Source organism: Zalophus californianus, chromosome 17 (assembly GCF_009762305.2).
Source record: "Zalophus californianus isolate mZalCal1 chromosome 17, mZalCal1.pri.v2, whole genome shotgun sequence".
In the NCBI taxonomy this organism is placed as follows: Eukaryota; Metazoa; Chordata; class Mammalia; order Carnivora; family Otariidae; genus Zalophus; species Zalophus californianus.
The window spans coordinates 44,496,471-44,508,879 of record NC_045611.1 but is presented as its reverse complement, the minus strand read 5'-3'; the positions used below and the strand labels follow the sequence as shown (position 1 = coordinate 44,508,879).

The 12,409-nt window shown below is 40.2% G+C and overlaps 1 protein-coding gene across 3 annotated transcripts in view; it reads right to left on the bottom strand.

Moving 5' to 3' along the window:
• ZNF260 (zinc finger protein 260) overlaps window positions 1-12,409 on the bottom strand; it is a 123,877-nt gene that overhangs the window by 20,602 nt on the left and 90,866 nt on the right. The window contains exon 1 of one of the 3 annotated variants that reach the window (XM_035725291.1): window positions 275-402. The exons of 1 other annotated variant lie outside the window; for it this stretch is intronic. The gene's annotated coding sequence lies outside the window, so the exon portion shown is untranslated. Of the gene's footprint in view, window positions 1-56; window positions 147-274; window positions 403-12,409 lie in introns of those variants that run through there. One more of the 3 variants, XM_035725292.1, reaches the window with a different exon arrangement.

Sequence of the window (12,409 nt, the reverse complement as noted above, 5' to 3'; positions counted from 1 at the left end):
CGCAATTCTCACGCAAGTTGTATCTCTACAACCCTTTCACACCCTCCGTCACCCACCTGCGAACTCGCCCCAGTTTCCTCCTTGTACCCCTGCCCCCATCCGCACAGGCTTTGAACACTGCACGTCACAGAAAGCGATTCGTCCCCGTCAGCCTCCCCAGCCCTGTCGCAGGCTCTAAGAATCCTCCCCTACAGCTTCCCTGACCGGATTCTGAGCCCAGAACCCCAGGTCCCACGCCCAGATCTGTGCCTTGCGAGGCCGAAACCACACTCACCCGCAGACAAAGACGACTATGGCGAGCCAGAAAGTCTGCGCCTGCGCACTCCTTGGGCTGGCTAGCACTCCCAGAGGTCTCCTGGGCTCCGCCAAGCCGGGCTCAGTACCGGACAGAATCTGTCGGTATTGGCCGGTCCTCCACTTTTCTGACTGCGGACTACATTTCCCATAAGTTTCAGGGGGTTGAAGTCCGCTTTTCGCGCTTTCTTTCCTGCGCCAGAGTTTGTGGGACCGTCTCCCTGGTTGGGGGAGGAGTGTAAGTAGTCCGAGTCTCAGTTTAATGATCTTTCCTGTGTTAACTCTGCCTTTCGGAGAGGGCAGTGGTGTGCCTTTGGTTATAATAAACTCAGTTCAAGCATGCCGGGCTTACTCCAAGTAGGGGCCAAGGTGTAAGGCTACCTACCCCTGGAGCGCCGAAACATTTCGGGGCACAGTTCGTGCCTCAGGGTGGGCCGGGGGAGGACAGGGGTCAAGCCGGGCGCCATCTTTTCCATCACTACCGCGGAGCTTAACTACATTTCCCAGCAGGCATCGTGTCCGCCGCTCCTCCCCACAGTGAGGCGGGCGGCTTTGAGCTGAGCTCTATTTAGCCGCGAGTGGTGGTCTCTCAGCAGCGCGCTCCGCCTACTGACACGTTTCAGAGGACCCCGAGGTTGAAAAAAGTCCCGGGGTCGGGACGGAAACTGAATATTAAGTCTGTTCGGGTAGAAGGGGCTGAGGAGGGGCGGTGGTGAAATTTTGTGACTGTCAAGTGATGTATGTGTGATTGTGAACGTGTGTGATACCGTGTGTGCGGGTGTGGATTAGCTTATAGCACTGTGAGTCCCCATGGTATGATTGTTCATGTGTGACCGTGTGTAACACTGGGGGGGGGGTTACCTATGACTGTGTCCCTGTAGTGGGTATGCGGTTGTGACTGTGACCTGGTATTCCACTTTGTATGCTAGTATAGGGAGCTTTGTGACTGAGCCGCCGTGGGTATTGTGACTGTGGAGCACTGTGTGGGAAGGGTAAGGGAGGGTGTGACTTTGTGTCTAGTAGTGGCTGTGAGACTGTGCAGCACTGTGTGGATTTGGGGAGATTGTGTTGTTGACTGTGTCACACACAATCATATATGGGAGCACAAGACAAGACAGCTCTGCCCCTTGGGGCCCCTTGACGGTAAAAGCCTTGACTCTTCTCTCTGACCCTGAAGATTGATTTGGAAGCTCTGGTCTCTGATGGCGAGGGTCGTGTGTGGCAGGTGGAGCCAGTTGACTTTCTCATCGGGGCCCAAAGAATGGCCTGTTGTCTCCTTCCCCGTCTCTATACTTCTCCAAAAAAGGTCTCCGTTGGAGGAGGAAATAATTGTTGTGACAATTAAAAGTAATGTTTAAGGTGACTTAGTATTTTCTCTTTGTCTCCGAAATGCTTTATTTTTTCAAATTTGATCTTTTTTCTTTCTTGGCGAACGCCTAACAAAGACCCATCAAGTAACCTGGAACCTACTGTTTCTCTTAGAAAATATCTTCCTTGCACTCCCAGTTTTTTATTAATATAGAAAATAGTACATTTTATTTATTTGTTTATTTTAAAAGATTTATGTATTTGAGAGAGAGCGCATGCAAAGCCTAAACGGGAGGGGGACAGGCAGAGGGAGAGGAAGAGAATCTCAAGCCCACTCTCCTCTTTGCTTGGAGCAGGAGGCCAGGTTGGATCAACGACCGTGAGATCAAGACCTGAGGGAAACCAAGAGTTGGTCGCTTAGCCGACTGAGCCACCCAGGCCTCCACAAATAGTACATTTTATATTGAGTGCTGGGTATGTTGGTTTTACTTATATACATATATAAAAATGTAGATTTATATACACAAATATATACATATTTTCATTTAAGTGATACCGTATCTTATCACATAATTAAATTCTTTGAGAATGTTTTTATTTTAATCACCTGAGGGTGCTTATCTCAAGTGCACTCCTTAATTCCCATCACCTGTTTCACCCATCCTCCCCTTCTCCCCTCAATCCACCTATTCTCTGGTAACCATCAGTTCTCTATAGTTAAATGTCTGTTTCTTGGTTTGTCTTTGTTTTCCCCCTTTGCTCGTTTATTTTGTTTTTTAAACTCCACATATGAGTGAAATCATATGGCATTTGTCTATGACTTACTTCACTTAGCATTATACTCTCTAGCACTATCCATGTCCTTGCAAATGGGAAGATTTCATTCTTTTTTGTGGCTGAATAGTATTTCATACACACACACACACACACACACACACACACACCACACTTCTTTATCCATTCACAATTAATGGACACTTGGGCTGCTTTCATATCTTGGCTATTGTAAATAATGATAAACATAGAGGTCCATGTATCCCTTTGAATTAGTGTTTTTGTATTCTTTGGGTAAATATCCAGTAGTGTGATTGTGAGATCAGATAGTAGGATGGTTCTATTTTTAATTTTTCGAGGAAACTCCGTACTGTTTTCCACAGTGGCTGCACCAGTTTGCATTCCCACCGACAGTGCACAAGGGTTCCTTTTTCTCCACATCCTCACCAACACCTATTATTTTTTATGTTGTAGATTTTAGCCATTCTGTCAGGTGTGAGGTGAGATCTCGTTGTAGTTTTGATTTGTATTTCCCTGATGTGGTGTTGAACATCCTTTCATGTGTCTGTTGGCCGTCTGTATGTCTTTGGAGAAATGTCTGTTCATGTTCTTCTGCTCACTTTTTAATTAGATTATTTGTTTTTTACATTTTGAGTTTTATAAGTTCTTTATATGGTTTGGATATTAACCCTTTATTGGATATGTCATTTGTAGTTATCTTCTCCCATTCCATAGGCTGCCCTTTGGTTTTGTTAACTGTCTCCTTCACTGTGTAGAAGCTTTTTATTTTGACGTAATCCCGATAGTTTATTTTTGCTTTTGTTTCCCTTGCCTCAGGATACCTATCTAGAAAAAAGTTGCTTTGGCCAATGTTTGAGGAATTACGGCCTGTGTTCTTTTCTATGATTTTTATGGTTTTAGGTCTCACATTTAGGTCTTTAATCCATTTTGAATTTATTTTTGTGTATGATGCAAGAAAGTGGTCCAGTTTCATGTTGCTGTTCAGTTTTCCCAATACTGTTTGTTGAAGAGACTCTTTTTCCCATTGGATATTCTTTCCTGCTTTGTCAAAGATTAATTTACCATTTAGTTGTGGGTTCATTTCTGGGTTTTCTATTCCATTGATCTATATGTCTATTTTTGTGCCAGTACCATACTGTTTTGATTACTACAGCTTTGTAATATAATGTGAAGTCAGGAATTGTAATGCCTCCAGCTTTGTTTTTCTTTATCAAGATTGCTTTGGCTATTCAGGGTTCTTTGTGGTTCCTTACAAATTTTAGGATTGTTTGTTCTACTTCTGTAAAAAATGCTGTTGGTATTTTGATAGGGATTGCATACTTTGGGTAGTATAGACATTTTAAAAATATTTGTTCTTCCAATCCATGAGCATGGAATTTCTTTCCATTTCTTTTCTTGTTTTCAATTTCTTTCACCAGTGTTTTGTAGTTTTCAGAGTTTAGGTCTTTCACCTCTTTGGTTAGGTTTATTCTTAGGAATCTTATTATTTTTGGTGCAATTGTAAATGAGATTGTTTTCTTATTTTCTCTTTTTGGTGCTTCATTATTGGTGGGTAGAAATGCAACATATTTTTGTAGGTGTATTTTGTATCCTGACACTTTACTGAATTCATTTATCAGTTCTAGCAGTTTTTTGATGGAGTGTGTTGGGTTTTCTATGTATTGTATCCTGTCCTCTGCAAATACCGAAAGTTGTACTTCTTCCTTACTGATTTGGATGCCTTTTATTTCTTTTCTTTTTAAGATTTTATTTATTTAACAGAGATACAGTGAGAGAGGGAACACAAGTAGGGGGAGTGGGAGAGGGAGAAGCAGGCTTCCCGTCGAGCAGGGAGCCTGATGTGGGGCCCGATCCCAGGACCCCAGGATCATGACCTGAGCCGAAGGCAGATGCTCAATGACAGAACCACCCGGGCGCCCCAGGATGACTTTTATTTCTTCTTGTCTGATTGCTGTGGCTAGGACTTCAATTACTTTGTTGAATAAAAGTGGTGACAGTGGACATCCTTGTCTTATTCCAGACTTTAGGGGAAAGGCTCTCAGTTTTTCCTCACTGAGGATGATGTTAGCTGTGGGTTTTCCATATTTGGCCTTTATTATGTTGAGGTATGTTCTAACACTACTTTGTTGAGGGTTTTTATCATGAATGGGTATTGTACTTTGTCAAGTGTTTTTTCTGCATATATTGACATGGTTATTGTTCTTATCCTTTCTCTTATTGATGTGGTGTGTCAGGTATCATTTGCAAATATTGAACCACCCTTGCAACCCAGGAATAAATCCCCCTTCATTATGGTGAATGATTTTTTTAATGTATTGTTGGATTCGGTTTGCTAGTATTTTGTTGAAGATTTTTGCATCTGTGTTCACCAGAGATATTGGTCTGTAGTTCCCTTTCTTCGCGCTGTCTTTATCTGGTTTTGGTATTAATGATGCTGGCCTCATGGAATGAATTTGGAAGTTTTCCTTTTTTTTTTTTTTTAATAGTTTGAGAAGAATAGGTATTAAATCTTTTTTAAGTGTTTGGTAGAATTTGCCTGTGAAGCCCTCTGGTCCTGGACTTTTGTTTGTTGGAAGCTTTTTGATTATTGATTCAGTTTCATTGCTGTAATTGGTCTGTTCAAATTTTCTTCCTGCATCAGTTTTGGTAGGTTATGTTTCTAGGAATTTATCCATTTCTTTTAGGGTGTGCAATTTGTTGGCATATATTTTTTCATAATATTCTCTTGCATTTCTGTGGTGTTGCTTGTTAGTTTTCCTCTCTCATTTGTGTTTTTACTTATTTGGTCCTTTCTTTTTTTTTCTTGATAAATCTGGCTAAAGGTTTATCAATTTTATTGATATTTTCAAAGAACCAGCTCCTGGTTTCATTGATCTGTTCTACTGTTTTTTGTTTTTAGTTTCTATACCATTTATTTCTGCTCTAATCTTTATTATTTCCTTCCTTCTGCTGGTTTTGGGTTTTATTTATTCTTTATCTAGCTCCTTTAGGTTATGTTAGCTTCTAAGGTCATGTTATTTGAGATTTTTCTTCTTGAAGTAGGCCTGTATTGGTATAAACTTCCCTCTTAGAACCACTTTTGCTGCATCCTAAAGTTTTGAACCATTGTACTTTCATTTCCATTTGCTTCCATGTATTTTATTTCTTCTTTTATATCCTGGTTGACCCATTCATTGTTTAATAGCATGTTATTTAGCCTTTATGTATTTGTGGTCTTTCCATGTTTTTTCATGTGGTTGACTTCTAGTTTCATAGTGTTGTGGTCAGAAAAGATGCATGGTATGACTTCATTCAATCTTTTTTTTTTTAAGATTTATTTATTTATTTGAGAGTGAGAGAGAAAGAGAGTGCAAGCAGGGGGAAGGGCAGAGGGAGAGGGAGAGAGAATTCCAAGCAGCCTTTCTGCTGAGCCCAGAGCCCACGATGGGGCTGGATCCCACAACCCATGAGATCATGATCTGAGCTGAAACCAAAAGTCAAACACTCAACTGACAGCCACCCAGGCACCCCCAACTTCATTCAGTCTTTTGGAATTTGTTGAGGTTTGTTTTTTGGCCTAATATGTGATTTGATGTGGAGAATGTTCCATGTGCCCTTGAAAAGAGTGTGTATTTTGCTATTTTAGTGTGGGATGTTCTGAATATATCTGTTAAATCCATCTGGTCCAGTGTGTCATTCAAAGCCATTGTTTCCTTCTTGACTTTCTGTTTGGATGATATGAGCATTGATGTAAGTGGGATGTTAATGTTTCCTATTATTGTATTATTATACATTAGTTGCTTTATATTTGTTACTAACTGTTTTAAGTGTTTGGGTGATCACATGTTGTGGAGGTAAATATTGACAATTGTTATATCTTCTTGTTGCATTGTCCCCTTTATTATTTAGTGTCCTTCTTTCTTTCTTGTTACAGTCTTTGTTTTAGAGTCTATTTTGGGGACGCCTGGGTGGCTCATCTGGTTGGGCATCTGCCTTTGGCTCAGGTCATGATCTCAGGGTCCTGGGATCACGTCCCGCATTGGGCTCCCTGCTCAGCGGGGAGCCTGCTTCTCCCTCTGCCTGCTGCTCCCCTGCTTGTGCTCTCTCTCTCCCTGATAAATAAATAAAAATAAAATCTTTTAAAAAAAATAGTCTCTTTTGTCTGATATAAATATTGCTACTCTTACTTTCTTCTGACATCCATTCATATGATAAATGTTTCTCCATTCTCTCACTTTCAATCTGCTGGTGTCTTTAGTTCTAAAATGAGTCTCTTGTAGGCAGCATATAGTTGGGTATTGTTTTTGAAAAAAAAATTCTCTATGTCTTCTCCCTTCTGTCACCCTATGTCTTTTTTTTTTTTTTAAGATTTTATTTATTTATTTTAGAGACAGAGTGTGCAAGTAGGGGAAGGAGCAGAGGGGGAAGGAGAGGGAGAGAGAGAATCCTAAGCAGACTCCGCACTGAGCAAGGAGTCTGACACAGGACTCGATCTCATGACTGTGAGATCATGACATAAGCCGAAACCAAGAGTTTGACACTTATTTGACTGAGCTACCCAGGCACGCCATGTCACCCTGTGTCTTTTGATTAGAGTGTTTAGTCCATTTACATTCAAAGTAATTATTGGTATGTATTTATTGCCTTTTTATTTCATGTTTTATAGTTTCTGAAGATTTTCTCTGATTCTCATCTCCCACTCTTTCATGATTTGCTGGTTTTATTTAGTGATATATTTGGGTTTCTTTCTCTTTTTCTTTGCATATCTATTAGTGGTTTCCATTAGGTATGTATATAACATCTACTTATAGCACTCTATACTAAGTTCGTGGTCATTAAAGTTTGAACCCATTCTTTACCCCATCCCCATGTTTTAGGTATATGGTGTCATGTTTTACTTTTTTTTTTTTTTTGGTGAGATTTTTGACTGATTTTTACAGAAATATTCATTTTTACTGCCTTTGTGTTTCCTACCTTCATACTGTCATTTTTAGTTTTTACTTTCCACTCAAATAATCCCCTTTAATATTTTTTGCAGAGCTTGTTTAGTGGTCATGAATTCTTTCAGTTTTTGTTTGTGTGGGAAACTCTTGATCTCTCCTTCTATTCTGAGTGATAACTTTGCTGCATAGAGTATTCTTGGCTGCAGGTTTTTCCCATTCAGCACTTTGAATATATCATGCCACTTCTTTCTGGCTTGGAAAGTTTGTGCTGAAAAATCTGATAGCCTTGGGGTTCCATTTGTATGCAGCTGTCTTCTTTTGTCTTGCTGCTTTTAATATTTTTCTCATTATATTTTGCCAATATGATTATGATTGTCTTGGTATGGATCTGCTTTTGTTGATTTTGTTGGGGGTTCTCTGTGCCTCCTGGATCTGGATATCTCTTTCCTTTCCCCAGATTAGGGAAGTTTTCAGCTATTGTTTCTTCAAATAAAGTCTCTGCTTCCCTCTCTCTTCTTCTGGGACTCCTATAATACAAATGTTGTTATTGATGGAGTCACTGTGTTCCCTAAGTCTATTCTTGGTTTGCATAATTCTTTTTTCCCTCTTTTATTCAGCTTGATTACTTTTCATTACTGTCCTCTAAGTCATTCATTTGTTCCTCGGCTTCTTATAATCTGTTGTTCATTCCATCAAATATGTGTCTCATTTTGTTTATGGAGCCCTTTATCTCTACTATGTTATTTCTTATCCCTGGGTTGTTTCACTGATGTCTTCCACTCTTTGGCCAAGACCAGTGAGTATCCTCATAATCATTGCTTTAAATTCTCTATCAGGGGGAGGCCTGGGTGGCTCAGATCCCAGGGTCCTGGAATCGAGTCCCACATTGGGCTCCTTGCTCAGCGGGGAGCCTGCTTCTCCCTCTACCTGCTGCTCCTTCTGCTTATGTGCTCTCTCTCTCTCTGACAAATAAATAAACAAAATCTTTAAAAAAATTCTCTATCAGGCATGTTACTTCTTTTTTTTTTTTAATTTTGTAATTGTTATGTTAATCACCATATATTACATAATTTGTTTTGGTGTAGTGTTCCATGATTCATTGTTTGTTCATAACACCCAGTGCTCCATGCAGAACGTGCCCTCTTTAATACCCATCACCAGGCTACCCCATCCCCCTACCCTCCTCCCCTCTAGAAACCTCAGTTTGTTTTTCAGAGTCCATCATCTCTCCTGGTTCGTCTCCCCCTCTGACTTACTCCCCTTCATTCTTCCTCTCCTGCTATCTTCTTCTTTTTCTTTTTTTTTTCCTCAAAATATGTTGCGTTATTTGTTTCAGAAGTACAGATCTGTGATTCAACAGTCTTACACAATTCACAGCGCTCACCGTAGCACATATCTTCCCCAATGTCTATCACCCAGCCACCCCATCCCTCCCACCCCCGACCACTCCAGCAACCCTCAGTTTGTTCCTGAGATTAAGAATTCCTCATATCAGTGAGGTCATATGATACATGTCTTTCTCTGATTGACTTATTTCACTCAGCATAACACCCTCCAGTTCCATCCACGTCGTTGCAAATGGCAAGATCTCATTCCTTTTGATGGCTGCATAATATTCCATTGTGTATATATACCACATCTTCTTTATCCATTCATCTGTCGATGGACATCTTGGCTCTTTCCACAGTTTGGCTATTGTGGACATTGCTGCTATAAACATTGGGGTGCACGTACCCCTTCGGCTCCCAATATTTGTATCTTTGGGGTAAATACCCAGTAGTGCAATTGCTAGATCGAATGGTAGCTCTAATTTCAACTGTTTGAGGAACCTCCATACTGTTTTCCAGAGGGGTTGCACCAGCTTGCATTCCCACCAACAGTGTAGGAGGGTTCCCCTTTCTCCACATCCCCGCCAACATCTGTCGTTCCCTGACTTGTTAATTTTAGCTATTCTGACGGGAGTGAGGTGGTATCTCATTGAGGTTTTGATTTGGATTTCCCTGATGCCGAGCGATGTTGAGCACTTTTTCATGTGCCTGTTGGCCATTTGGATGTCTTCTTTGGAAAAATGTCTGTTCATGTCTTCTGCCCATTTCTTGATTGGATTATTTGTTCTTTGGGTGTTGAGTTTGATAAGTTCTTTATAGATTTTGGATACTAGCCCTTTATCTGATAGGTCATTTGCAAATATTTTCTCCCATTCTGTCGGTTGTCTTTTGGTTTTGTGGACTGTTTCTTTTGCTGTGCAAAAGCTTTTTATCTTGATGAAATCCCAATAGTTCATTTTTGCCCTGGCTTCCTGTGCCTTTGGTGATGTTTCTAGGAAGAAGTTGCTGCGGCTGAGGTCGAAGAGGTTGCTACCTGTGTTCTCCTTTAGGATTTGGATGGACTCCTGTCTCACGTTTAGGTCTTTCAACCATTTGGAGTCTATTTTTGTGTGTGGTGTAAGGAAATGGTCCAGTTTCATTCTTCTGCATGTGGCTGTCCAATTTTCCCAACACCATTTGTTGAAGAGACTGTCTTTTTTCCACTGGACATTCTTTCCTGCTTTGTCAAAGATTAGTTGACCATAGAGTTGAGGGTCCATTTCTGGGCTCTCGATTCTGTTCCATTGATCTATGTGTCTGTTTTTGTGCCAGTACCATACTGTCTTGATGATGACAGCTTTGTAATAGAGCTGGAAGTCCGGAATTGTGATGCCGCCAGCTTTGCTTTTCTTTTTCAATATTCCCCTGGCTATTCGGGGTCTCTTCTGGTTCCATACAAATTTTAGGATTATTTGTTCCATTTCTTTGAAAAAAGTGGATGGTATTTTGATGGGGATTGCATTGAATGTGTAGATTGCTCTAGGTAGCATTGACATCTTCACAATGTTTGTTCTTCCAATCCATGAGCATGGAACATTTTTCCATTTCTTTGTGTCTTCTTCAATTTCTTTCCTGAGTATTTTATAGTTTTCTGAGTACAGATCCTTTGCCTCTTTGGTTAAATTTATTCCTAGGTATCTTATGGTTTTGGGTGCAGTTGTGAATGGGATCGACTCCTTGATTTGTCTCTCTTCTGTCTTGTTGGTGTATAGGAATGCCACTGATTTCTGTGCATTGATTTTATAGCCTGCTACTTGACTGAATTCCTGTATGAGTTCTAGCAGTTTTGGGGTGGAGTCTTTTGGGTTTTCCACATAAAGTATCATATCATCTGCAAAGAGTGAGAGTTTGACTTCCTCTTTGCCAATTTGGATGCCTTTGATTTCTTTTTGTTGTCTGATCGCTGTGGCTAGGACTTCTAATACTATGTTGAATAGCAGTGGTGAGAGTGGACATCCCTGCCGCGTTCCTGACCTTAGGGGAAAAGCTCTCAGCTTTTCCCCATTGAGAATGATATTCGCTGTAGGTTTTTCGTAGATGGCTTTTATGATATTGAGGTATGTACCCTCTATCCCTATACTCTGAAGAGTTTTGATCAAGAAAGGATGCTGTACTTTGTCAAATGCTTTTTCTGCATCTATTGAGAGGATCCTATGATTCTTGTTCTTTCTTTTGTTAATGTATTGTATCACGTTGATTGATTTGTGGATGTTGAACCAGCCTTGCAGCCCAGGGATAAATCCCACTTGGTCGTGGTGAATAATCCTTTTAATGTACTGTTGGATCCTATTGGCTAGTATTTTGGTGAGAATTTTTGCATCCATGTTCATCAAGGATATTGGTCTGTAATTCTCCTTTTTGATGGGGTCTTTGTCTGGTTTTGGGATCAAGGTAATGGTGGCTTCATAAAATGAATTTGGAAGTTTTCCTTCCATTTCTATTTTTTGGAACAGTTTCAGGAGAATAGGTATTAATTCTTCTTTAAAGGTCTGATAGAATTCCCCTGGGAAGCCATCTGGCCCTGGGCTTTTGTTTCTTGGGAGATTTTTGATGACTGCTTCAATTTCCTTAGTGGTTATAGGTCTGTTCAGGTTTTCTATTTCTTCCTGGTTCAGTTTTGGTAGTTGATACATCTCTAGGAATGCACCCATTTCTTCCAGGTTATCTAATTTGCTGGCATAGAGTTGCTCATAATATGTTCTTATAATTGTTTGTATTTCTTTGGTGTTGGTTGTGATCTCTCCTCTTTCATTCATGATTTTGTTGATTTGGGTCATTTCTCTTTTCTTTTTGATAAGTCTGGCCAGGGGTTTATCAATCTTGTTAATTCTTTCAAAGAACCAGCTCCTAGGTTTGTTGATCTGTTCTACTGTTCTTTTGGTTTCTATTTCATTGATTTCTGCTCTGATCTTTATTATTTCTCTTCTCCTGCTGGGTTTAGGCTTTATTTGCTGTTCTTTCTCCAGCTCCTTTAAGTGTAGGGTTAGATTGTGTATTTGAGACCTTTCTTGTTTCTTGAGAAAGGCTTGTATTGCTATATACTTTCCTCTCAGGACTGCCTTTGCTGTATCCCAAAGATTTTGGACAGTTGTGTTTTCATTTTCATTGGTTTCCATGAATTTTTTTAATTCTTCTTTAATTTCCTGGTTGACCCATTCATTCTTTAGTAGGATGCTCTTTAGCCTCCATGTATTTGAGTTCTTTCCGACTTTCCTCTTGTGATTGAGTTCTAGTTTCAAAGCATTGTGGTCTGAAAATATGCAGGGAATGATCCCAATCTTTTGGTACCGGTTGAGACCTGATTTGTGACCTAGGATGTGATCAATTCTGGAGAATGTTCCATGGGCACTAGAGAAGAATGTGTATTCCGTTGCTTTGGGATGGAACGTTCTGAATATGTCTGTGAAGTCCATTTGGTCCAGTGTGTCATTTAAAGTCTTTATTTCCTTGTTGATCTTTTGCTTAGAGGATCTGTCCATTTCAGTCAGGGGGCTGTTAAAGTCCCCCACTATTATTGTATTGTTGTCGATGTGTTTCTTTGCTTTTGTTATTAATTGCCTTATATAATTGGCTGCTCCCATGTTAGGGGCATAGATATTTACAATTGTTAGATCTTCTTGTTGGATAGACCCTTTAAGTAGGATATAGTGTCCTTCCTCATCTCTTATTACAGTCTTTGTTTTAAAATCTAGTTTGTCTGATATAAGGATTGCCACCCCAGCT